This window comes from Lutra lutra, chromosome 1, assembly GCF_902655055.1.
Source record: "Lutra lutra chromosome 1, mLutLut1.2, whole genome shotgun sequence".
Lineage (NCBI taxonomy): Eukaryota > Metazoa > Chordata > Mammalia > Carnivora > Mustelidae > Lutra > Lutra lutra.
Window position 1 is genome coordinate 10,377,812 of NC_062278.1, and position 25,270 is coordinate 10,403,081.

Below are 25,270 nucleotides of genomic sequence, written 5' to 3' on the forward strand. Positions count from 1 at the left end.
ACACATACCTGGGTTTAGCAAGCAATTGCCAAAAAGAAAAAAAAAGGAAAAAACACTGTAAAATACAATAATTACATAAAATACGCTGTGCCAAATTAGATAGTACACAGAGTTCATTTGCACTGTAGAAACCACTGACGTCAATGATTATTTGCTCTGTGATACCATTTCGAATTTCCGAAATGTAGTCATTTTCTGTGTGCTGCGCAGGACACAGCTGTGTGCAAACGGTCACAGTAAGATTCCTTCTCCAAGTAGCAGGCTTGTCTAACTCAGAGGGAGAGATAAGCAACACATCTGGGGGAGAGGGCAGGTGGCCAGCCAGGGACATGCTGCTTGCCCTCTGGGACCGCAGAAATTAGCTTCCCCAGGGGTTTTCACTGTGTGAGTCCTACTGTGGGATGTGTGCTCGTCTTGAGGTCTTTAAGGTTTCTGGACCAGTGGCTAGCTTTCGGTGTGAGCACATGCGGGGCTCTCGAAAGGCAAGCATGCTTTCTTTCTTGCCCAGAGTTTGATAGCTCATGCCACAAGCTCTCCTTGTTATGTGTCTGGGGGAGGTTCTGTTATTTGAGGGGAAAGTTCCCAGAGAAGGCTTCCCATCAGATGCTATGCGCACAGCTGCGAAGTGGCCCATCCGTAGGGCGGGGCCCCTTGTCTCCAAACAGAAACCCAAATCCTGATGCTGGTGCGTTCTCTCTCATCTACGGACTCATCTTCGGTGTGTTTAGGAGAAAGCCGCCTTGGAATCATCAGTTTTGTGGCGCTGATCATGAATACTTGTTCAAACTATGCATATTGATTTTTCTTTGAATGCCAAAATGCAAGTGTGTGCGGTAAATCGGATTGAGTTAAGTGAGAGAGACGGGTGAGGAGTGAAATGAAATTTTCCTTCCGAACAGAACAAATTCTCGAGGAGATTCCTTGATCGTGTGTGTAGGGCCATTTAAAATGATTTATGCCATCTTCCGGCCTCCATTTGTAACATCAAAGGGAAGACTTCTATGTTCTTATTCTCTCATCGTGTAACCGATGGCTTGACCTCCTCAGCTGATGAAGGGACTCACCTTCTTCCACCGATAACTGGAACCAAAATCATGAAGCATTTTTAAAAGCAATGATTCAGCCACGCAGCGGCGAGATGAAATGGCCACCATTAGGTCGGCTTGGTTTCGGACAGTTTTGGCGAGGAGCAAATCAGGTCTGATTTGCCTCCTTGTCAGATAGGCTCTTTTTCCCAAAAACAAGAGGGGGAGGGTGGCAAGTGAATTCTTGTCCTCAGCCGTCACCAGCTCTGGGGTGGAGACATCGCCGTGGCCGGACGGGCATTCTTTAGCTCCTTGGAATATTGTATGCTTACTTAGCAGAGGATCAGGTTTAACACAGAGCCTCACCCCTTTCTTGTTCCTTTTAAAAACTTTTTACTTCTGCAACATGTAAGTAATAATAACTTGCTTTTAGAGTGCCCTAGAGGCTTGGTTGCTGTTTTAAAGAATGTGTTAACTATATTGCTGATGCCTTTTCTTTCCAAAATATGATTGGCTCTTCAGTCCTTCACTTGTAAAATCATAAGAACTTTTAAAAGAAAAATAACTATCCAGGATATATTCATGTAAAACTGCTTTTCCTTTCTCTTTCTTTTTTTTTTTCCCCCTGTAAGAAAATGCTTTTTTATCCTAGTCATGTTTTGAGTAGACCCTTGGGATGTTTTTTTTACCCCTGAAATTAGAAAGTGAACGGGGATAATAGTAAAGTCTCTTTCAGCCAGAACCTTCATTTTGTTCTTGACGAGTAGGAAAATGGTTATTTTCCTGGCTTAGCTGTAGAGACTCCATATTATATTTAAGAAGATGCATTATATAAAAATCCAGTATGTGTTTATGGCTCTCTTTGAAACAGCAGCCATCGTTGTAAGAAAAATATCCCAAAGGTAGTCACGGACATCCTACAGCAGTGCCGTACAGATGTGTGAATGTTTTCTGCCTCGGGAAACGTCCGCGACTCGGGGTTTGGAGGGATCATGGTTGACAGGGAGGTTGTGCCTTCTTCGGAGAGTTATGCCTGCCCCTTTAACTCTGTCAGTAGGAAATCACAGATCTAGAATAAAGCCTCTATTTATCTAGAATCAGATGTGCTGGAGAATCACTCAAAATAGGCATCTCAAATTATCCGAAGCAGGGTAAGGGAAGAGGGCGGCAGGTTACCATGCCACCAAACCGCTGTTTATTTGTTGAGGTTTTAACTCTTAAAAGAGCTGAGGTTAATTTCAACTTCCTCCTTAACCAGCTCTTAAAAGTGAACAGAAAACCATTTTGTCATGGCTGCACCATTCGTTAACACATTGCCACGAACTTCTTTCTACAAGTGGTTTTTAGAATTCTTTTTTTTTTTAAGATTTTATTTATTTATTTGACAGACAGAGATCCCAAGTAGTCAGAGAGGCAGGCAGAGAGAGAGGGGAAGCAGGCTCCCCGCTGAGCAGAGAGCCTGATGCGGGGCCCTGAGATCATGACCTGAGCTGAAAGCAGAGGCTTAACCACTGGCCACCCAGGTGCCCCGGATTTTAGAGTTCTGTTCAGTCATGGGAAGGAACACGGACACATGTCCTTTTAAAAGATGGGACAGCACGGATGAAGTCACTGATGCTGGTTTGGTCACATACACTCCCTTAGAGATGGCTCTGGGTAACCCCGGCAATTAATTTTAAGAATTTGGCTCCTAATTTACCAAAAATGACGAACCACATTTAAGGCTGTATAACCCCCTCCTTTCTGGGAAGATGGAGACAGACTTCTATCTGCCGGTGCAGAAAACTGGACGAAGAGGCCAGTTTTGTTGTTCTTGGCTACGTTGCCATAGTCGTCAAAGCGTGAGGCTTAACTCTTTAACTGGACTGGTTATGACTTTGGGCATAGGTGAGGCCTCTTGTGTACATTATTTCGCTCTCACCACAATCTTGGGGTGTGGTTTAGAGGCAGAGCAGCTGAACCTCAGAGGTTAACAATTACAGAGTCGCCAAGAGCATAAGTGACAGACTTGGACTCAAACCCAGACCTTTCTGGCTAAAGAGCCTGAGCTAACCGAGTGGCAGATTTTCTGGAATTGAGGATCCATTAGACACAGGATTGGACAGTGTCAAGAAGAATCCCGGTCGTCAAAGGGGAGATGGGAGAAGTACTGGGCTGGGCATTCCCTTGGCGGGCATGCGGAATGCGTTCTGTTATCATTAGATATTGCTAATGATGAGAACCTTAGGGCCAGACTCTGTGGTGGGCCCTTTGATAAGCTGCCTTTTGTGGGGGATGGTAGGTGGGGGACATGTACATTTGTTTTTCAAGTTGGGGACAAAAGGAAACTTAATTCAGAATAACTCAGCATAAATAGCAGGAGGAAATGAGGGACGAGGGGGGAGGAGGAGGGCTTCCCAGTCTGTCTGCTTTACTGGGGGTGACAGCCTGGCCTTCTTCTCTGGTTTACTGGGACCAGAACCTCCTTAACATCCAAATCCTGGCAACCTCTGATCAGCCTTGAGGAGTATGGGTGCCTCGCTTTGAGAGTCGAGAGGACAGTCAGGGCGTGGAGACCCCGGTGTCTCAGATTTACCTCTTCAGTTCCAGTTCTCCAAATGATTTTTGTGTTGATAGTGATTTTCCCCACAGGTTAAAGTTATTTTGGAAAGACTGTGTTCGCTGGTACTGTTGCCTGTGACGCTTTTGGAGATAGGAATTGACTTTGTTCCTCAGCTATTAATGAGGCTTACTTGTGTCGGTGTTTACCAGCTGCATTGACAGAAGGGAGAAGAGCCTTCCCACTTCCCTGTAGGAGGACAGAGAAATGCCCTTTCCAGCCTTGGGGGTAAAATATCGAACGACAGAGCACTTCTTTTTTCTTCTCCTTCTTCTCTCTCACTCTGTCCCTCTCTCTCCTCTTCCTCCTCTTCTAGAAGTTCAAAATCGAAGGGGGGATGGGGGCCCTTGGATTACCTTGGAAGTAGAGACTACCATCAGACACCAGAAATTTGCACATATAAATATGTCAGTGGTCTTTTAATGGTCACACGACAAAGCAAAACAGAGTGCTTGGAATCACCATAGAAAGCATGCTGTAAACTCAAAAAGTGAATGATTTAAAAAATAACTCTTATCAGGGGTGGCAGAATTTGAGAGCCTTTCAAGGTTAACAACAGAATCTTACAGGATTGAGATCAAGCCCAGATCAGGTGTCCCCGTGAATAAATAAAAATAAATAAATGCAAGAGGGAAAGAAGGGAGGGAGAAAGAAAATGGTGGAATGGATGCGTGGGGTAGGGGCCAGCTGAGGGGTGCCGCTGCCCTGTCCCGTCCCCTCTGCTTCCAAGCAGGCGGATGGGGGTTAAGAGTTAATAGAACTAGAAGCAGGAATTGAGAACTCAGTTCATGGTTTCTGTGTTCTGGGCTGGTGCAGTGTAAATGGTGGGTTTCGGAAGTGTGCAAAGCTCGTACTTATGAATGGCATTGTAGACATTTGGAAGAGGAGAAAGTAGGATGGGAGGAAAGCAAAGTCTTTGTTTTCTCCTTTAAAAAAAGTTAAAAAGGCTATTGAGAGCCTTTGCCTCCTAGTCTGCCTCTGCCTTTGTGGCGTGAGTCTGATGTGGCCACACTGTGTCTGTCACTCCTGCTTTACGCTTGCTCCTGTGAGTTACTTAACCCTGCTTGGCTTGGAAGCCAGCGTGACGTTTACTCTCCCCGCTGTTTACGGAGAGGCATAGCTCCCCGCACAGAACTCCTTGAAGAGCACTGCTCAAATGCTTGCTCTGGATTTCCAAGCACCACACAGCAAAGTACTTCATAAACTGGCCCTTCAAAGGAGCCACCATCCTGGCCGGTGGTCAGCACCCCAGTCACATCAGCCACATTGTAGTGGGACGGCGTTTTCACACCGAACGTTTTCATGGATGTCATGTTTCCCCAAGCGATTTGGTGATGCCTTGTGGGCATCTTTTCTAATTACAACAAAGAAGGGTTCAGCCACCCTGACAAAGGGTTTTGTTCAGGATATAAGCTTTTAATAAAACTGTCCTTGGAGCATTTATTTGACATCAACAGTTAATTGGCAGGAAAGAGAAGCTGGAAACACAATGTCCAAGAGAGAGTGCGGAGTGACTGAGAGGGAAGGGTCCACGGGCGGGCCACTGAGGCCCAAACCTGGCCCAAACCACGTATTCCAATAGTTACTTAACTTCTTACAGCCTCGGTTTCTCCATCTGCAAAATGGGAGTAACAATTATGCTTGGAGACTCCAAAACCACTATGAGCCACAGAGCACCGGGCCATAGCACCAGCCCGTGGACCCCACTTAAACCTGTTAGTGAGCTGGTAAGCCCAGCATCACCAAACCAGGTGACTTCATTTCCAGTGGCTGCTGTAACTCGATGGCTTAAAACCACAGAAATTTATGATCTCAAGTTCTGAAGGCCAGAGTCCAAAATCAAGGTGCCAGCAGGCCAGGCTCCCTCTGAAGACCCTAGAGAGGTATCTTTCCTGGCCTCTTCCAGCATTCCCTGCTTGTGGCTGCGTCATTCCCATCTCTGCGTTCATCTCCACCTGGCCTTTGTGTCCATGTCATCCCCTCTTCTGTCTCTTCTAAGGACACTTGTCATTGGATTCAGGCCCCACCCAGATAAACCAGAAGAATCTCACTTCATCTCACTCAGTCACATCTGCAGGTTATTTTTCCAAATAAGGTCCCATTCACAGTCCCGTGGGTCAGAACATGGACCCAGTTTTTGGGGGGCACCATCCTAGCAATTATACCGAGGTAGAAAGGAAAGGAGGTGGCAGAAGGGTCTAGAAATCACTTTCTTATGTCCCCCATCCCAGAACAGATATTGTGGGCTCAGCATCTGATGCTATATGCCCGTCACCATTTCTGGCTACCAACACTTCACCCCACCATTGCCAGAACTTGCTATCATGATACTTTTATTTCCCAGCCAGGAAAATTTCCTGGATGAAATCAGATATTTCTTAACATTTTCTAGAGCATCTGTGCAGATGGGGCCAGAAGGCCAGCAGTGCTCAATAGGGAAAGGGGGCTCTGCCCTGTGTCAGGGGCGCAAAGCAGACCAGCGGACAGTAGGCTCGGGTGTCTTCTGCCCTAGTCCCCCACAGCTCATGACATTGTGCAGGATAATAAGCAGAGGCACAGAAGATGGCAGGAAGACCACAGCCAGCCAGTTGGGATGGACTCAAGAATTTGACCTCCCTGGAGCGAGGCATATCACAGTCGTATTTGGACAAGCTGCCTTTTTAAAATGGCTTTATGACAAGGCATTGTTGACCGGACACCCATTTTGAAAGGCTGACACCAATTTTGAGGCTTTGCATACCTCATAATCCCAAATTTACAAATCACCCGAGGATAGCCTTTCAAATTTGGATATTGAAAAAAGAAACTTTGACTATGGCCATGAAGTCCATGTCAAAGTTGACCAAAAGTTGGTGCCAAGGGAGGAACAGACCGTATGTGCTGGTAGGAACACAGGGCCCCCGGTTAGAAAGGTCCCGTGCTCTCTTGTAAGGGGGGGTGGTTCCCCAAACCGAGTTGACTTTACTCATTTGCGTTATTTTTCCTCCCATCAGGGAACGGAAATGCAGGCTCCGTGTAATTCATTTATTTTAGGGCTCTGTAAAAATCCGCATGTATGATTTAAATAATGCTGAGGAACTGTGGTGACTTCTGCTTTTCCTTATTTCTCTCCGGCCCTCGGGGCGCCACTGCCAGACCTTTGGGGGAAAGTGTACAGAGGCAGAGGGCTTCTCAGAAGGCCACCTCTGTGCATATTTGTCTTCTATCTTTGCATTTTATGTCCAAAGCCTTAGCCCCACAGCAGCTTTCTTATTACGGAACAATGGCCTCCCAAGCAGTGTTGTTATGGAGATTAAAGGTACGGATTGCAAAACACCTGTAAAGAAAATCTTCGCTGACAAACCCAGTTTCTTTCCGTAGACCTTTCTTCCATAATCTCTTTCTGGCAGAACATTGTATGTTTTGATACTAGAGATTCAGTTACCAACCACAGTAAATAAAACAAAATAATTTTAAGAAATAGTACAGAACTCACCCTAAAAACAAACATTGGCCAATCATGTTTATTTTCTGTTTCTTTGTACACACCTGAGGACTGACAGGGGGCAAAAAAAAGGAAGGTCGTACTTCTTACCCAGTTGATTTTTAATTATGGAGCTACGGACAGTCTTTAGACTGAGTATTAGCCAGTTCTGCTGTCCTGCATGGCATGGAATATTACATTTATGTTTAAAAGAAATCAGCAGTTTCAAGCCCAAACAGTCTCATGACACCAAGTCCCTGAATGAGTCGTGAGTACCCCAGGTTGGGTAGAAAACACAGTCATCCTCTCAAGACACAGTCTCAAGTGCCACAGTCCTGGGCACCAGCATTAATTCACCACCTCTTAGGGGTTATATTTAGGATCTAGAATGTTCCAAATATATGTTTCAAGATTTTGAAAAACATCTTCCAATTGTGATCAACAGCAGGAGTTTACTACTCCTTTTGTGAAGGTGATTCACCATCATATGAAACCCCTGTTTTTCCTGCTGGAGGGAGTGTGAATGAGAGGGGGAAGGAGCTCATAGAGGACTGTCCAGGGCACCTCATGTCACCCAACCGCAATTGGGTGGCTACAAACCCTGAGCAAACAGACGTGGTGTTCATGGCTGCACCCCATCTTGGTTCTTCTACCCAACCTCCCTGAGTCTACGCCTCCATCGGTCAGTGTGATCAGTGTGGTTAGCAAGGTTTGGGCCACTGTAATGGTGAGGTCAGTCCCGCTGGGAGGATGAGAGGGGAGGCATTCTGATCCTTCAGCTCTGGGGTTTGGGCGTGGTCACCAGCGGTGTCTAAAGGCGGAGCATCCCTAGGGAAGGCCTTTGCTTTGGCACCACCCTGGGACTGAGCAGCTCACCCATCCGGAACAGTTAAGTCTCCCAGATCTATAACTTGCTGATTCCCGCAGAGGATGTCTCCTTACTGACAAGCTTTATGTGTTCAATCTGAGTCACCCCAAGGCCTGATCCAAGACCCTGGGAGCTTAGGCTGTGACAATTCTCCCTTCTGTCTTTGGGAGAGCTACATATACACACTTAACCTGCAGGAGTATGGGGGGGAGGGGTGGTAAAGGACATCGCAAGGTTAAAAGGGAGGAAGAAGTAATGTGGCCAGTGACTGTGCTTTTTGGAGTCGCAGGTCATACAAGGGAAGCGAACAGGGTGGTTTTATTAAGTCTCCTGGGGTTACTGCGCTGTGTGGCTGCTCGCACTCCATTAGCGCATCTCTCTGCAAGATTAGATGGCAAATTACATGATCAAGTTATTAAAATATCTGTAAAAGTCAGCACAAGCTCGAGGGCTCGACTTGGCATTTCTGCCCGTTAAGTGGTTTATTTAGATCGCTTCTCTAGGGGTCTGTTAATCTTCATCCGTACAAGGTTGTAAATTGCCTGCTGCGTAGACCTGTCATGGCCTGAGTTTTCAGCCGTGTTTCTATTGCTGGTCCAAGAGGGCTGGTGTCTTGCGGGTGAACGCGCAAGTGTTTGAAACGTGCAGTGATTCCCGCCCTCCCGCGTCTCGGTTTTGAACCTGCAGCGTATGTTTGTGACGGTGGCCGCACGGGGGCTGCCTTTAGAGCCGTCACGGCAGTGAATCATGGCAAAGCCGGGGCCTGGTTCAGACGTTTACCAAAGGCAAGAACAAAATAGAGCTCACTGTCAGAGAGAGAGCTGATGCTGTTGGTTCCTTTAATCCCCGCATCCTGCCACCTCCAGGAGGTGCATGACGTGGTCCTGGACGGTCCTGCCTGCTGCGCCTGCGCGCAGACGCGGAGCCGCCCCGTGACCAGGGCCCTTACTGCCAATCCAGGTCCCCCCACCTCACATAAGCAATCAGAGACGTGGTCTTCCGTGCCAACCTTCTGTAATTCTGCATGCCGCCGCTCCTGCTGATGAACGGTCGGGCCTCATATTCTTAAGCCAGTAGGGATGTCGAGAACACCTCTACTCTGTTGCCCATGATTAAAAGACCACCTTTTTTTTTTTTTCTTTTGGTAATATTTTTGCTGTGGGATCGGGCTTTCCGAGGCACCATATGTTGCTAAATGAGAGAAGTCATTGCCCAGACTTGGATCTGTTTAATTTAATATGATTTTCCACAAATTACAAAGCATGACTTTAAAATTGAATTTGTGCAAAATTACAGATGGCCAATTCAGGTGGAAGGGAGAGGAAATCTTGTTACTCTTGTTCCAGAATCTCTTCCCGAATTCCTCATTTGATTCTTTCGCGCCTTGGGGGAGGGGATAAGTTGGGGGGAGGATACATTAGAGCGTCTGTAAGGAACTTCTCTTATTTTTCAAACTTTCTCCCTGGTCAGTCATGGCTCCCTCAGAGGGAGACACAGCGGACTGGACATGTCAAGACAGAACACCCTTTCTTTCATCCATCCATCCCATCAGTCAGGATATACCTGTTCCTCCCACCTTATCAACAGAAGAGGACTCAGGAAAAACAGGGGAGCCCCCAGGATGCACTTTCTGAGGAAAGCAGAATCTGAATGTACCAAGTAACTCTAGAATCCATATGGTGAGGAATGGGTATGGGCTTTGGAATTCAAATCCCAGGTTGGGCACTCAGGTAGTTACATGACCTTGGGAAAATCACTGAAATCCTTGCCACCGCTGCTCGCCATCTGTAAAATGGGCATGGTAGGAGAAGTACCTGACTCCCCGGAGAGCGGTGAGTATAAGCGAGTTGATTGGTGTACATCCTGGATGCCTGGCGCGCAGTGAGCATTGCATGGGTTTTCTCCTCTTACCTCCGAGCTTGCTGCAAGGACAGAGATATATTTTCGTCAAATATTGAGCATAGAGCCTGGTACACTTCATGCACTAAATAAATGGTCGATGTTATTTGTTTTCCTCTTACTGCTAGTATTGTACCCACATGGGGGGCAGTGGGGTCTCACCAGGGTGTTATAATCCATCCATCTGTCCTGTCAGATGAGCTACACCTTGTTTCACAGGAGGACAGTTCCCCTGTGGTGGTTTTTGTAGTGTCTTCAGTCAAGGTCTTCTTCCTTGGTAGAACTCCGACAGGAGAACCCATCAGCACTGCTCTGCAAGATCATATGGGAATCAATGGGAATGTTAGAGCTGAAAAGGACCTTACACATCATTGCTCAATGCCCTTTATTTTCCGCGTGGCCCAGAGGCCCCAGGGAAAGACAGGGACTGGCCCAGTTGGAGGCAGACCTGAACTCCTGGTCTTGGGACTCCTGGTCATCCCAAGGATGACCCCATCCCGTGGGTCCATCCTGCCTCCGCCTCAGAGGTAGCCACAGAATATAGTCTCTGCTGTCAGTGGAACACATGTTAGGACGTGTCGCCGTGCTTCTCCTTCCATGGCCTTTTTCTAGAAGTGTGCTGTCTCCTCAGAGAGATGATTAGGCACCCTTGGTTGGACTCTATATCGTGTACTTCTTTGTGCCTCCATTTTCAAAATGCTGAATTCCACGCTTTAGGAGTAGGGGTTTTTCAAAAGGCAAGGATAGAATCCCCACCTCAAGGCCACCCTCTGTCCTCCTCAGCCCTGCTCCCTGGGGGACAGCAAACAGCTGCAGAGGCGGACAGGACACTCCCTGGCCCACGTGGGTGACAGCCAGAGATGAACCCTGACCCATCCCTAACTTGCATGAATCGGTCACATTTAGAGAATGTGAATGGTCAGCCTCTTTGGCATTTTTAATGAACCATCTACAAAAGGATTTCTTTGAACCGAGTTTCACCTTCCTGTGTGATTTTAAGTAAATACCTCCCTGGGCCGATTCCGCCCACAGGCCCAGGCCTTGAAAGCCTGCTGGCGGCTTGGGCTGGCGGGCCAAAAGGAGGCCTGCAGACAGGTGTGCGAGTGTGTCGGGGCGGGGCCGGGCAGCCACAGCTGTGGGAACGCAGCGAAGCTGCGGCTGGAGGGGAGCTGGGGCCTCGCAGCTGGTGCTGAGTGACAGTCCTGCATCCTGGTTCAGGACCCCACTGTCAGCTTCTGCATTTACTCCCTGAATGGTGCATGGCCATGCAAACGCGGGAACTAGAGTCAGAGACAGGTTTCCCTATGAGTCAGGGTCATGGACAGCAAGGCCAGAGCTCCCCCAGGACCATCATGGGCAGACACCAAATGCCCCTCTGTCAGAGGCGCTGTTTCTGACATGTGTGTGGCTTCTGGGCTCTCTCCTGTGGCTAAGACCTGGTGAGTTGGTAGTCACCTCTCCTACGTGGAACTTAGTTAGGGGTCAATCAAGAGAAGCAGGGACTTGAGGCCCTGTACTAAGTAGCGATGTGGACCTGTCCTCCTGTCTTTGCCTCTCACAGTGCGTGGTCTTGACATGTCTTGACCACAGCCCCCAGGGCTTGAGTTCCACGGCTCTCGTGGCTGGCCTCAGTAGTCAGAGTTTCTAAAGAACAGACCAGAGGAGGAGGCAATGAAGGAAACGCTGTGAAATGACTTTTCTGGCTCAGAGGAACAGATCCACTCAGAAACACAGCATTCAGCAGTCTTCCAAACTCTCCCCCAAGGGTCGTGATGTCCCCTGATTTGGGCAGTTTGCCACAGCAACTTTGAACTTCTGACCACAGAGATGAGTGAACCCTAGAAAGCTGGACCAGAATGAGGTAGCCAGCCCTCTCATTAGACAGACAGCCCTCTCATTAGACATTTGAGCCCAGAGAGGTTAAGTGACTTGCCAAAGGTCACACAGCCAGCTCCGATATGCATGTGCTTAGCTCTCCTGCCCACCCTCCCCAGCTTGAACACATTCCTAGTATTTGGATACAGCACAGTGAACCTTCCCAAGCAGTCCCTGCAAAACAGCACTTAATGTGAAAGAGGGGCTGTTGGAACAAGATAGGGCAAACACCCGTGTGCCTGCGCACAGCTCCACCCAATTTCTCATCTTTATATTACCAAAAAAAAAAAGTCTCAAATAACCCAAACAGGCCGGGTCTGATCTGTAGACAGTCTGCAGGCATCCACCCAAGACGCTGCCGGTCGGCTGGTCCATCCTCCACTGATTTATGTTGTGTGTGTTAAGCCTTAAATTGTTGAGACTCTGGCTGGCTGCAGTGGTATTACTGGAGGGCTGGTGCATGTTTTCAGCTCACGGAGCTGGCTCCAGGACTGGAGGTGTTGGCCTCAGATCAAGTCCAATCTCACACCTGTCTGAGACAATGAGGGCCTTGTTAGACACATCTCCAGTCAAGGCGGCGCAGGCTGCTTATTTTTCACGTTCAGAACAGAGAGGGGGGGGGCCTGGGGGGCCAGGGAGAAGCCAAGGCGAGACTGGGATACATTGGGGTCAGCTGCCTCCCTTGCCCTCTCCTTTCCGCCCCTTCCAGGGACCTGCCCCCCCCCCATTTTACAAACTTTTCCTTATTTTTGGAAATTAAAAACAAACAAACAATACAACAGTAGCCCTCTTATGAAGGAGAATTTCCCACTGCCAAACAAGAAGCTCGGGGCCTGGTGGAGAATAAATTCACAGTCACCAAGAGAGCTGAGCCACAGAGTAGAGAAGCAGGGTGGTGAAAAGAGCCGAAATCCAAACTTTTTTCCACACTGGTGGTGTGCAGGAACGGTTTTCACTTCTTGTTTTTCCCCTCCCGTTGCTGACATTTGAGTGACTGGGGCGGTAAGCGGAGGGCAATGTTTCCCCACCTTGGTGTTATTTGCTGACGAACCAGCAAACTGTTCTGTCCCCGCTCTGTCCCTGCCGTCCCTCGTTACCAATACAGAGAACACAGCAGCTACGTCCGCAGACCCTTTGCACACCCAGCTGTCCAGAGGCCCTGACCTGAGGCAGTCACTGGGCAGGACCTCTTCTGGGTTGGCCCAGGTCAGCAGCTCTCAAGGCTGATGGCTGTGAATGCTCATTACTCAGTCACAGCCACCCCCGAAATGACTTGCGTTGCATGGGACCACACGAGGTGCAAGCTCTTGGGATCAAAATCAAGGAAAAGTTTCCTGGAGTTAGGAAAGTCGCCCTTTTCTGCCAGGCCCCACAATAGGCCCCTCACTAGCACCTAGTGACTCCTCCCGTGTGGACCTATCATGCCCCGGGGGCTTGTAATGAAGCTCTCCGCTTCCTTCTCTGTGAGCAAGACTCTTACCTGAGCAGGGATGCACGGAGGTGCCAGCGGTCACTCTGTTCTGCTCGTCCTCCAACGACAAACAAGCAGTCCCCATCCTTTCAGTGCCGAGAATGGGCTTAAGCATGAAGTCCCATTGCTGACTCATAGCTTCAGCCCCAGAGACCTGTCAGGGTTTGGGGGGGGGGGGTATGTGCAGGCTGCTTATTTTATCTGAGGCCTGGGATTTCGGAGCAAATCACTTTGAACTCCGCTGTCCTGGTTTCTTTCTGTGCACATCAGCCAGCTTGCCCCAGGACACCTTTTCTGAGGCCGCAGAGGGAGGTGTGGGAAGCAGCAAGGTGAGATAGGAAACCTGGGGGCCTCTGGCTCCCTCCTGCCCAGGTCTGAACCCCTTCCATGCGACCTTGAGTGACTATACCCTTGACGACCCTGGGCCCTGGGAGATGGCGTCGCCGCTAAGACTGTGGCCTTCTGGGAGGCCAGAGGCAGCACTGCAAAGCTGTCTCTTTGAGGCCACTCCGTCTGAACTTACAGCTTGGGGACAGGGGTGGCATAAGAAGCAGATGTGGCCCCCTCAAGCCACCTGAGGGCCAAGGAGGACCAGAGACAGAAACCGAACCTGCTCCGACTGAGATCACTTGAACCACAGGCTTCTCAGCTCCTTCTCTGGCCCTGCCTCAGCCTCTCTCAGGGCCATGAGGTTTCCATCCTTCCCCGGATCCTGCCATTCTTCAGGGCACCTCCCTGCACCCCCTTTCCCATCCAATAATCGAGCTAGTCCATCTTCTCTTGTCCCGAGCCCATCCTTTGGGGCCTGGGACTCCACCATCTTCCCAAGCCTTGCCGCCATCGTTACCCGATGGGGTTAGGTTGCTGATGCCCCAACTGTCATGGGCTCCTGGGAACAAGGGCCCAAGGTTTCCCTCTGTGCTTTGAGATCATCCAAACTGTGAAATCGACTAATGAGATGCTTTCCAAGCTTCCCTGAGCCCTGGGCACCTGCACCCTCACCTCCCCGTCTCTAGTGATGGTTCCAAGAGTGACAGGCTTGGGGAGGCAGGAACTGTCTCTCCTACTTCTCCAGAACCCCCGACCCTAGCCCGGGTTTGCAGGGAAGGGGAGAGTGGGAGTCACTGAGGAAGACTTTCCCTGCTCTCAAGATAGCACATCAAACCTGGCGCTTGACACGTTTTCATCTGAAGTCCAAAACTTTCTGCCCGGAATGATCTCCTTCATCCCAAAGTACCAATTCTAGGGCAGAGCCTTGCTTCTTAGTTCTGTGATGGGCTCTTCTTCCTCCTCCCAGAGCCCAGCTCGGAGCCTGGGAGAGGGAGCCTCGGTGGTCCCACCCAGATGACAACTAACTCGCCCCTTTCCCTTTGCTTCTGTGACAAGGAAGAAGATGGGAGTGTCTCTGCTTCTTGACCTTCTGACTCCATTACCTTCTACAGCCTTCTGTTTTCTAAAGCTAATGAGCTACTCTTTTTTTTTGCTGCCCCCCCCAACCCCCCAGGCCAGACTCTTGTGTGACTGTCTTTCCTTGCCATCCGCCTTCCTCCTCAGACAGCTCACCTTAAGGCTGTCCTCCAAATTCCTGAAGCTGGCTTTACACATTTAATTAGAGATTCAGACCCCAAAGTAAAAGAAGTTGTTTACCCACTATTTCCTTGGAACCCCACCCCCACCTCACTGCTGCCTCCCAGACACCGGCACTCTGCGCCCTCCCCCGACAGTCAGGTGTGTCCCTGTGTCGCCTCCTTCCCTAAAAGCATTCCTGATTCTTCCTGGTTCTGGCGTTTTTCAAATCCATCCTTCCATCCATCCACTCTTGGCCTTGGTGGCCCCGCTCTCTGCCCACCTGTAACCAAGCCTCTTTCCCCAACGGACCTGTTGCCAGGCCTTGGGGTCTCAGGCCCCACAGCGCTGAAACATTCCACTGCCAACCCGTCAATGGCTTCGCCCTGTGCCTAAGACAGACAACAAAAGCCAAGTTTCCCCTTCCCCTCCCCTCTGTGGCGTTGCATTATGATCCTCAGCTGGTGGATGAAGGACCATTCCAACTCGCCTGTGCCGGCCCACTTGTCTGTCTGGAAAAAAAAAAAAAAAATAGCAGAACGTGGGCCATCTGGGACGGTGGGGGTTGGGGAGGCCATTTGCCACCCTCTTCGTCAACCCTCCCTTTCGCTTTCTTCGCCTTCTCTTCCCTCAGTTCCTCAGAAGCCTTTTTTGTTCCAGGCAAGGGGAAAGTACTTCGGACGTGTTGTTGAGACTGGTTTGCTGTTTTTTTTCAAAGACGGGAAGTTCCTGTTTATTGGAAAGGTTGTTCACTTCCAAAGATGTTACAGAGCCAGGCCGCCATAGGATGATTTCTCGCTGCCTTTTCTCGGGGTGGTACACAATACAAAATAATAATAATAATAATAATAATAATAATAATAAACCAATGAGAGCAAGAGAGCCAGTGAACACAAAAGGAGATGTTAGAATAGGTTTTTGTTGGTACTTGCATTTTCTTGTTGAAAAACAGCAAAGACCCTGAGGTACAGAGGTGTGGACAGAAGCCCGATGTTATCTGCCCCCTAGAAATCCTGCCTGGAGTCCAGCAGCGGGCGGGATCCAGAACTCAAAAAGACGGAGGCAACTGGTCCTGCTCAGTACAAACGGTGCTTTCAGTCTTTCGTAAACAGCCTGTGCCCCAGGGCTCAAATCCTTCAAAAGTTTGCCTAGGTAATTGCGTTTCATTGCTGTCTGGCATGTGCTCATCTGTCTAATCTAGGGGTTCAGACAGCCAGGCCAAAGCCTGCGAGACTGGAGGAGAATGAGACCGTGAATTTAATCCACTTGAAAGACGGACTAATACAAGTACGGCTAACTCATTATTTTAAGTGATGTGAGCAGAAAAGGGTATGGCACTTTCCATAAAAGGGTTTAAAATCGGCACACTGTGACCACTTGGCCGTTGAAGGCCATTAGAAGAGAAGGCGGAACCGGGGCGACGATGGGATCCTTGCTGCCACCTTCTTGTTTCTGGAAGCCTACCTCCGCCCCACAGCCACAGTGGGGTCGGAGGGAGATGCTGCCCACCCTCCCTCCCTCCCTGATGCACGAATTCACAGCAATAGACACCAACTTTTATTTGAGGTTTGGGGGTGCTGGGGCTCAGTTTCAGGATGAAAGGGGATATCAATTGAGTAGGGACTTCCCAGTCAGCCCCACAGAGCCCAGAATTCTAGGCCTGTATGCAGGAAAAAGGATCCCTTCCCCTGTGTCCACTGGGCTCTGTGCTTAACAGTTGTTTCTTCTTTTCTTTTCTTTCTTTCTTTTGAAATTCAAACCAGTTTTTTTTGTTTTGTTTTGTCAGTATATGGTAACTAGGTTGGGGCGGGGGTAAAGGCTTCAGTCATCACACAGTAAGAAACAGCCCTCTACGAAGAACCAGAGGTCTGCCCCTGCCCTGTCACCAGCCTGGCGTGGGGAGCAGAGAGAGTCACGAAGAAGGCTTCGGCCTTCTCCGAGGTGGGGCTGGCTTAGAAAGTCTCTGAGGTCTCTCTGTGCACTATCATTCCATGAGATGTTGGAATGAAACCTTAGAAATGTTGACAGTGATTTGCATCATTATCTAGTTACATGTGACTCATGCCCGGGAAGCTTGGGAAAGGCAAGCACTAGCCTGTCCCTTCCCAGGTGGCAAAGCTGACGGTCAGCTCAGGAGTGATGTTGTTGGTCGTTTACACCTTCGTCTCACCCAGGACATGGAGTGCCAGTTTCAAGTCTGGGTGCCAGGCCATGAGGCTGTGAGAAAGAGTCATCCCGAATCCTGGCATGGGGATGGAGTTCTCCCTGGGCATAGTGTGACGGCTGAGGCCATGCAGGCAGACCATGGTCCCCAGAGAACCTGGTTTCCACAGGGGCTCCAAAAGATTCCCAGCACACCCCTTCTCTTCTCAACACCCCTGAGTTTCTCGTGTCCTGTGCCTAGGGTGCGTGCCTAGCCTGGGCTGGGTCTTCCTTGGGCACCAATGGCATTTGGGGCCAGGTCTTTCTCTGCCATGGGGGGGTGACTCTGTGTGTTGTAGGATGGTTCGCAGCACCTCTTCCTCCACCCACTAGATGCCAGGAGCAGCCCTCACCCTAGTTGTGATGACAGGAATATCTCCAGACATTGCCCAATGTCCCCTGGAGGAGAAACAGCCATGTTGAGAACAGTCTGGGAAAGTCACAAGCATCTCGTCGTCCACACTGGTGCTCCATGCCAGCATCAAAGGGGAGTCACTTGGGCATCTCTACTTGGTAGTAAGTCAGCTTTGGTGCCTCACTTCTCTTCTCCGTAGGTCATCCCTTTTGTTGAGCAAGAGTCTCCTAGTCTGCTATCTCACACACTCCTTTAAAAAAATTTTTTTTAAATTCTTCCATGTTAGTCCAAGTCACTGAAAACCTATTGCTTCTCTGAGAAAGCCTTCCTTGACCTTGTAAATCAAAGCAGTCCTCTGGAGGGAGGTTTCCCACTGCTGGGCTCGGTATCATCTTTCTCAGGGTGACCTCATCTATTAAAGTATGAAGGTTGTATTTGAAATGCCATTTACTTTCTCTAAGTCAATAAATGAAGCTGTGGATCTTTAGATCATCAGAGGTCTGCTTATTACCAAGAGTTTTTGTGTGTGTGTGTCATTTTTTAAATCGAGATCTGTGTTAGAGTTTAAAAGAATTCCGGCAGATTTCCATTTGCCTTTCTGAATCAGTTTGGGGTGATATTCCTCTGCGAGTGTAGATTGCCCCTAGATGAATCTGACTTTATTAGTTTATGTCCTTTGTTCAGAGCACCAGGGATGAGCTTGTGAAAGCACGCGCAGCTCTTATCTTCAAAGCTCTCCTTTATGCAGCAAAAGTGCACCTCAGCAACCTGTGTTACTAATCTGTGGCAGTCCCAATTAGTTCGCATCAAGGTCAGTCCTTTGGGGGGTGCACACTGGCTGCAGACTTAAGGGAACCAGTTCCTCTTGCGCTGAGCTCGCACGAAGGTTGAGGAGAAGGCGGCCGAGGAGGCATCAGACAAAAGGGGGGTTGCCCGCTCCCCCAAGAGAGGTTGATAGCGACTCTCCCTGCCCTGGCTCACAAGCCAAAGAAACTCAGTTATTCTAAAGAACCCAAAACTAGCATGGGAACCTGCCGCCCCAGGAGGAGGCTGTTTGGGTTCTCCCCTACTGTCTTGCTCGGATGGCAAATATCTGAGTGCTTTTGCAGTTGTTGCAACGTAACAAAAAGTGTAAGAGAACTATTTCTTGGGGACTTTTGACTAATGGAGAAGCCTTGGGCTCAAGAAGTGTAGTGAACACGACCCCTCCCAAACTGTGTCTGTGAAAAAAGAAGTTAGAGCTCTGGGTCAGGAGCATGTTGAGTTTTAGGAATGAAGGGTGATGCTGAGCTCACAGTGGCCCATCCTGCTGTGTCTCTGAGGCCACCAAAGAAGATAGTGAATCTGTGAATCCTGTAGGTCTCAGGTCTCCAGTGCAGGGGGTGAGGCCCCTCTTACGTGAAGAGAATACGTGTCCTTGGTCTGCTGTCATGTCTATGGGAGAATGAAAGGGTCCATGGTCAACTGGAATGGCAGTGCCCTTTAAGATGGAGAAAGTCACTGTTAGATCTGTTCAGAGACGTGCCCCATAGTCCTATGATGTTCAGAGCATTGGAGGTGAAGGGAGGGTGGGATTCACACGACATTTGCTGCTGCTCCCTCCAAGCACATGCTGTGACTTTGTGCCTGGGTGCAAAGGCAGGATGGATGCTTGTGGAGGTGCAGAAGAGGGCGGTCCTCCCAGGGACCCGGCCTCCTGGCTCCTGCCTCTGGGAATTCCCGGAGCTGGGCCTGATGTGTGGGAAAGGAAAACAAGGGGTGGGTGCAGGTAGGGGGAGAAAAGTCATGGCAGGACAGCACAGCCGGCAGTGAGCGTGAGGAAAACAGGAGCACACTGAAGCAGACACTGAGCCAGTGGTTTATGGAAGGAGGCCAGGCACTTCAGCTTGAGAAACTCACCCTACCCTTCTTCAGGTGGGGAGCACGGAATGGAAGCTCTTCAAGAAAGAGTGGCCGCCGTGCAACCACCTTGGGCCAAGCAGCTACAGTGCTGCTGCTGAAGGAGGCCGGTGCTCAGCAAGAGGAAGGGCTTCTGTCTCCTCTCGGTAACCTGCCACATGCAGCCTGCTGGACCCTCACATGTGCTTACCGCAAAACCACGTTTTCCCTGGGGGAAGCAGTGGGGAAACTGAGTCTCCAAGGGATTAACTCATTTGCCCCCAGCACACCTTGAGTGAAGGACCAGTCAGGGGCTCAGCCCTAATCTCTCCAACTCCCAAATGACAGCCTTGCTCTGCTCTTGCTCTGGCCCTCATGATTGTCTGAGGGACAGCTTCAGGACATAGTTCCAAATCCTGGAAATGTTTGGGGGCAACAAAAGCCAAAGGCTAGTGAAGCATCCTTGCGGGTTCCCTGCCAGCACTCTCTAGATGTGATGTGGTGTTGCCTCCTTTCTTCCCCGCTTCGTATGACTCCTGATTTTATTAGAACTCCGTGCTTCGGTGTGTGCTGCTCCAAACCACAGTGTCTGGGTGAAAAATCAAGAAGGGACGCATTCAGGCCCACGCTGCAGGGGAGCAGGGGACACAGAGGCTGCCTGAAGGGCTTCAGGCACTCTAAAATCTGTCAAACCATTGTTAACTTTTTTTTTAAAACCACAAAAGTGCTAAAGTAAAATCTAGGGTTGCAGCTGGGAGAAAGCACAGCAGGAAAGCTGTGATCACGCTGATGGGGAGTGTGGCTTCCTGTCATGTCCGCCCCACACTACCTGTGTCTCCCACGACAGATGTGTCTGAGCCCAGATGTTGGCTGGAGGGAGGTGCACTGACACAGAGGGCTGGGGGCTACAGAGTTGGATGGAGTGGCCTCAGGGGAAGCCAGGCCACAAAATGACGTGATACATAGCTGTTGCGTGCCAGATCTCTTTCTGAGCTGGGATCCAGAGCATCTCCTCCAATACTGAAAACTCACCAGGTAGGGGTCAGTTGTCCTGCGGCCCTTGAAGCCCCAAAGTGAGCATCACTCCTTTTTTCTTGCCTGCTGCCACTCTGAGGCATTACAATGACCCTGGCAAAGCTTGGCCACGTTACTTAATAGGAGCTGCCCCAAGTGACGGCTCTTACTGAATCTGCTTCGTCAGAGAAATCGCTGGTATCTCTTTGAGAAGTCCTAGGGGCTCCCCCTCATCCTCACAGGGCCTTCCATTGACAGTCTGGACAGTGGCTTGGCTCTGACAGTCTCCCATCCTGTGCCGTGGGCCAGTGATGCTCAAACCTGCACGGTCCTCTTTATAGCATGTGCTATCCCCATGGAATGTTCCTTCAGATTAGTCTGTTTCTTTAGCTATGGGCCATCCCAGGTGATGCCACGCCTCTCCTGCGTGTAGCTTCCCCCTTCAAGGTGTCTGTCACTTGTTTCCTGAGAGTGAGGGTCCTCTTGCTATGTCAAGCGCATGATCCCAAGCTAGAGGCTGCCAGAGATCTCCCAGCTATTGACACGGTGCTTCTGGCTCATCCCTTTCCAGGAGCTGCAGAGAGGGTGAAGGGGCTAGAGAATGAAGGGACAGGAACCATCTTTACTGCCTGTGTTTTAAGATTTTCGCTGGAGGAGAAGGGAGAAAAAGGGAAGGCAATTAACAGTGCAATCGTGGAATCATTTGAACCTGGCCAGTGGGCTGGCCCTACAGGAATTTACCCAGCCCACCTATAGAATCAGTGGGGTCCTGGGAAGTGTGTTCCAGGGCAGAGGCACAGAAAGTGGGAGTGCAGAAAATCTTTACAGGAAGGGTATCTGCAATGGATGTTTGTTTAACAAAGTCCAGGGCAACTGTCTGCAAGTCTGCAAGGGAGGACAGGGGAAGACCAAAAGGTGCCTTCTGTTCCCTCAAAACCGTGCTCCCTCCACCCCATGGGAACTGAAGGCTACTCTCTCTCTGGCCCCGGGACATGGTGCCGGCAAAGAACAGGAGGTGTTTATCCACACACCCATCTTTTCTAGAAGCCAGTGACTTACCCCCCAGCCCTTCATCAGAGACAACTGTGCCTGAGTCCAGAGCTCTTTTCCAGACGTGCCTCAGACTGATGGGGCTGAGGGGAGAGGCCTCATGGCAAAAGTTGAACTGTTTCCCCTGGGAAGTGTCTGGCAACTCTAATGAGGACCGGCACTTTGCATTTATAGAGTGCCTTTCATCTGTGGCTCTCAAAGCTGCTCCACAAACATTAATTAACTCTCACACCTGTGAGGCAGGTGAGGCTGGTTACCCCCATTTTTAGAGATGAGGAAACAGGTTTGAAAGGAAAAGGGCTGTGGTGAGCCACCAGGGCTGGGGGTGGCTCTGCTGGAAGGAACTGGCTTTCTGGATTCCCAGCGCCCTGACCCAATGGCCCTAAGCGCAAAGCCAGGGAGCCTCCCTGGGACCAGGCTCCAAATATGGGTCCCAGAGGCTATGCGTGGGGGAGACGTGGCCACATGCCTCCTTTTTTCCCTCCTGCAGGCAGCCTGCCACCTCCCAGGCCCTGCGATCTGGACAAGACCCCTCAAAACCCTGAAGGCCTTTAAAACGCAGCCTCCCTGGGCAGGTCTCTGCCCGGGCTTGGTGCTGGATGCTTCCCTTCCAGTAATTGCTGGAAGAATGAATGCATCTTAGCTCTACATGACTAACCAAGATGTGTATAGCCGGCAGAGACAACGGTTGGCAAATACCAGAGCTATTTCACAACCTCCCTTTTTCCAGGATCCAAAGCTGGTAGGAGCTGACTCACATTATCATGGGGTTTCACTGATAGCAACAACGTGCAAATCCCGTGTCTGCTACCTGGGCGCACTTCTAAGTGACCGCTTAGCCCTCCTTCCTTTTGCCGTGCTGCGTTTTGACTCCCTGCCACAGAGGCCAGAGGAAATGGTGCTGAAGGACAGTGGGACTTCCAGGGAAATGCCTCTTTCAAAGCAGAGAAGGACCCCATGCCTGGGGCCACCACAGCATGGGGTTCTAAAGGTAGCAGCAGAGCCCCAGGGGGCATCCTTTTGTTTGCAGGGGAGCCGAGATCTTCCCTCCCAAGGGTCCAAGATAGGGAGATGCAAGCTGCCACCACCACCACCACCACCACCCCCAGGGCCCGCCCTGACACATCACCCTGGAAACTGACTCACATCTCTGAGCCCTGAGTCATATCCTGTTGTGCGTTTGGAGGCATCCAAGAGGGCATTACACCAGCTACCCATGACTGAGGTGAATCTGAAGGGCACCCTGGGAACTACCCTGCTGTCTTCCAAACAGAAAGAGGGAAAAAGTCCTCCAGGGGGAAAAAAAAAAAAAAAAAAAAAAAAAAAAAAAACCCAGGCTGGCCCTGAGGGTTTCTGTGTTCACCAAGCAGGTTTGGCTCTTAAAAATAGACGCCAGGGCCCCATGACATACATAACTGTCTGGTCTCTGTTTTTAAACGGCTCTGAAGGGTTACCAAAAGGTCGCATCTTTTAAAGATATCAGCCAAAGAGCCAAAGGAAGGGCCTTCTGACTATAATAGCCACACCACAGAGCTGCCAACCTCCTCCTGGCCCCTGGCAGAGAGAAGATGATTGTGCTGTTGGGAATCCAGGTTTGGAGGGTGGGCATTCAAGACCCCAGAGAGGTAGGTGGTCCTAGTCAAACCAAGAGGGGTCGCTGGCCATGCTCCTATGTGGCCTGGTAGGGGTCTGGGGCCAAAGTTGGACGTTTGAGACATTTCAAAGAACAGCTTTCAGTTCTGTTGATTTTCTTTGTCACCTTCCTGTGCGACACCTTGTCATTCTGTTTCCCTGATTGCTACTTTAATTCTTATTATGTCTTTTCTTCTGCTTGCTTTTGGCTTATTTTGCTCTTTTTCCTCTAGTTTCCTAAGCTGGGAGTTTAAATTATTCATTCTGGATCGCTCTTCTTTTCTAATATATGCATTCAATGTTTTAACTATCCCTGTAAGCACTGCTTGCACTATGTTCCACAAATAGTGAGAAGCTGGATTTTCATTTCGTTCAAAATGCCTTCTAATTTCTCTTGAGACTTCTTACTTTACCCATGGGTTACTTGGAGGTCTGTTGTTGAAGCTCCAAATATTTGTTCTAGCTAACTTTCTGTTGTTGGTGGGTGGTGGTGGTGGTGGTGTTGCTGTTGTTTTGTTTTTAGTATTAAATCCGTGCGGCCTGAGAATAAACTTTGTATGATTTCTGTTCTTTCAAATTTGTTAAGGTGTATTTTGTGGCCCAGAATGTGGTCTGTCTGGGCAAATGTTCCCTGTGAGCTTGAGAAAAAAGGGTATTCTGCTGTTGTTAAATGGAATCTTCTATAAATGTTAATTACATCAAGTTTGTTGGGAATACTGTTCAGGTCAAAATGCCCTAATTTTCTGCCTGCTTGATCCATCAGTTACTGGGAGAGGGGTGTTGAAGTCTTCAACTAAGTGTATTTTTCTATTTCTTCTTGTAGTTCTAAATCAGTGTTTGCCTTGTGTTTTCTGACACTATTCTTAGGTGCTTACATATTAAGGATTGTTATATCTTCTTAGAGAACTCACTCTTTCATCATCTTGCAATTCTCATCTTATCCCTGAAAATTTTACTTTTTCTGAAGTCAGTTTTATATTAAATTAATACAACTACCGCCTTTCTTTTGGTTAGTGTTAGCATGGTCTTACTGCATCTCTTTACTTTTACCCTGAGTCCTTATATTTCAAATAGTTTCCTTGTAGACAACATATGGTTGGGCCTTGTTATTAACTCACTCTGATAATCCCTGTCCTTTAATTGGTGCACACAGAACATTCATATTTAAGTGATTATTGGTATGGTTGAATTCATATGTACCATGTTTGTTTTCTATTTGCTTACTTGTTCTTTTTACTCCTCTTTTTCTGTCTTCTCTGGTTTTAATGGAGCATTTTATACGATTCTGTTTTATCTCCTCTCTTAGCATATCAATTATACGTTTTAAAAAAATGTTTTTAATGTTTGCCCTAGAGTTTGCAAAATACATGTATAATGAATCTAAAGCACCATTAAATAACACTACACCACTCTTTCCTTCCTATTCTGTTATTCCTGCCAGTCATCTCATTTGGCCATATGCTGTGATCACCCAATACATTATTCCCTCTATTATCATTTTAAACAGACAGCTATCTTTTGGGTCAACTAAGAATAAGAAAAATAAGACTTTACCTTCATGTATTCTTTCTCTGAAACTTTCTTTCTTTGTGTCAATTTAATTTGCTGACCAGTGTTTTCCTTTTCCTTGAAGAATTCTTTTTAACATTTCTTGTATGACAGCTTTGCTGGAAAAAAATACTTCAGTTTTTGTTCGTCAGATAAGATCTTTGTTTCTCCTTCACTGTTGAGGTATAGTTTTGTAGAATATAGAATTCTAGGCTGGTGGCTTTTTTTTTCTTTAAACACTTGAAATATTTACTACACTTTTTGCTTGTATGGTTTTTGAAGAGAAGTTAGAAGTAATTCTTATCCTGTTGCTCTCTAGGTAAGATGTGTCTGTAGATTATTCGGTATTTATCTTGTTCTCTCCACTTCTTGGATCTGTGGTTTGGTATCCATCATTAGTTTTGAAATACTACTGGCCATTAATACTTCAGATGTTTCTTCTACTCCGTTTTCTTTTATTTTTCCTTCTGATATTTCCACTGTGCATATGTTACATCTTTGGAAATTTTCCCAAAGTTCGTGGATGTTCTGTTTGGGGTTTTTCTGTTCATTTGCTTTGTTTTTTTTTTGTTGTTGTTGTTGTTTGTTTGTTTTGTTTTTTCTCTTTACCTTTTAGTTTGGGAAGTTTCTATTAACATATTTTGGAGCTCATTGATTCTTTCCTCAACCATATTTAGTCTATTGATGAGCCCATCAAAGGCATTTCTCATCTCTGTTACAATGTTTTTCATTTCTAGAATTTCCTTTTGTATCTGAGAGTTGCCATCTCCCTCTTATATCACCCATCTGTTCTGGCATGCTGTCTCCTTTTACCATTAGAACCCT

The 25,270-nt window shown here is 48.6% G+C and overlaps 1 protein-coding gene across 9 annotated transcripts in view; it reads left to right on the forward strand.

Moving 5' to 3' along the window:
• Positions 1-25,270, forward strand: part of RUNX1 (RUNX family transcription factor 1) — a 263,629-nt gene that overhangs the window by 222,945 nt on the left and 15,414 nt on the right. The gene's annotated exons all lie outside the window — the stretch shown is intronic.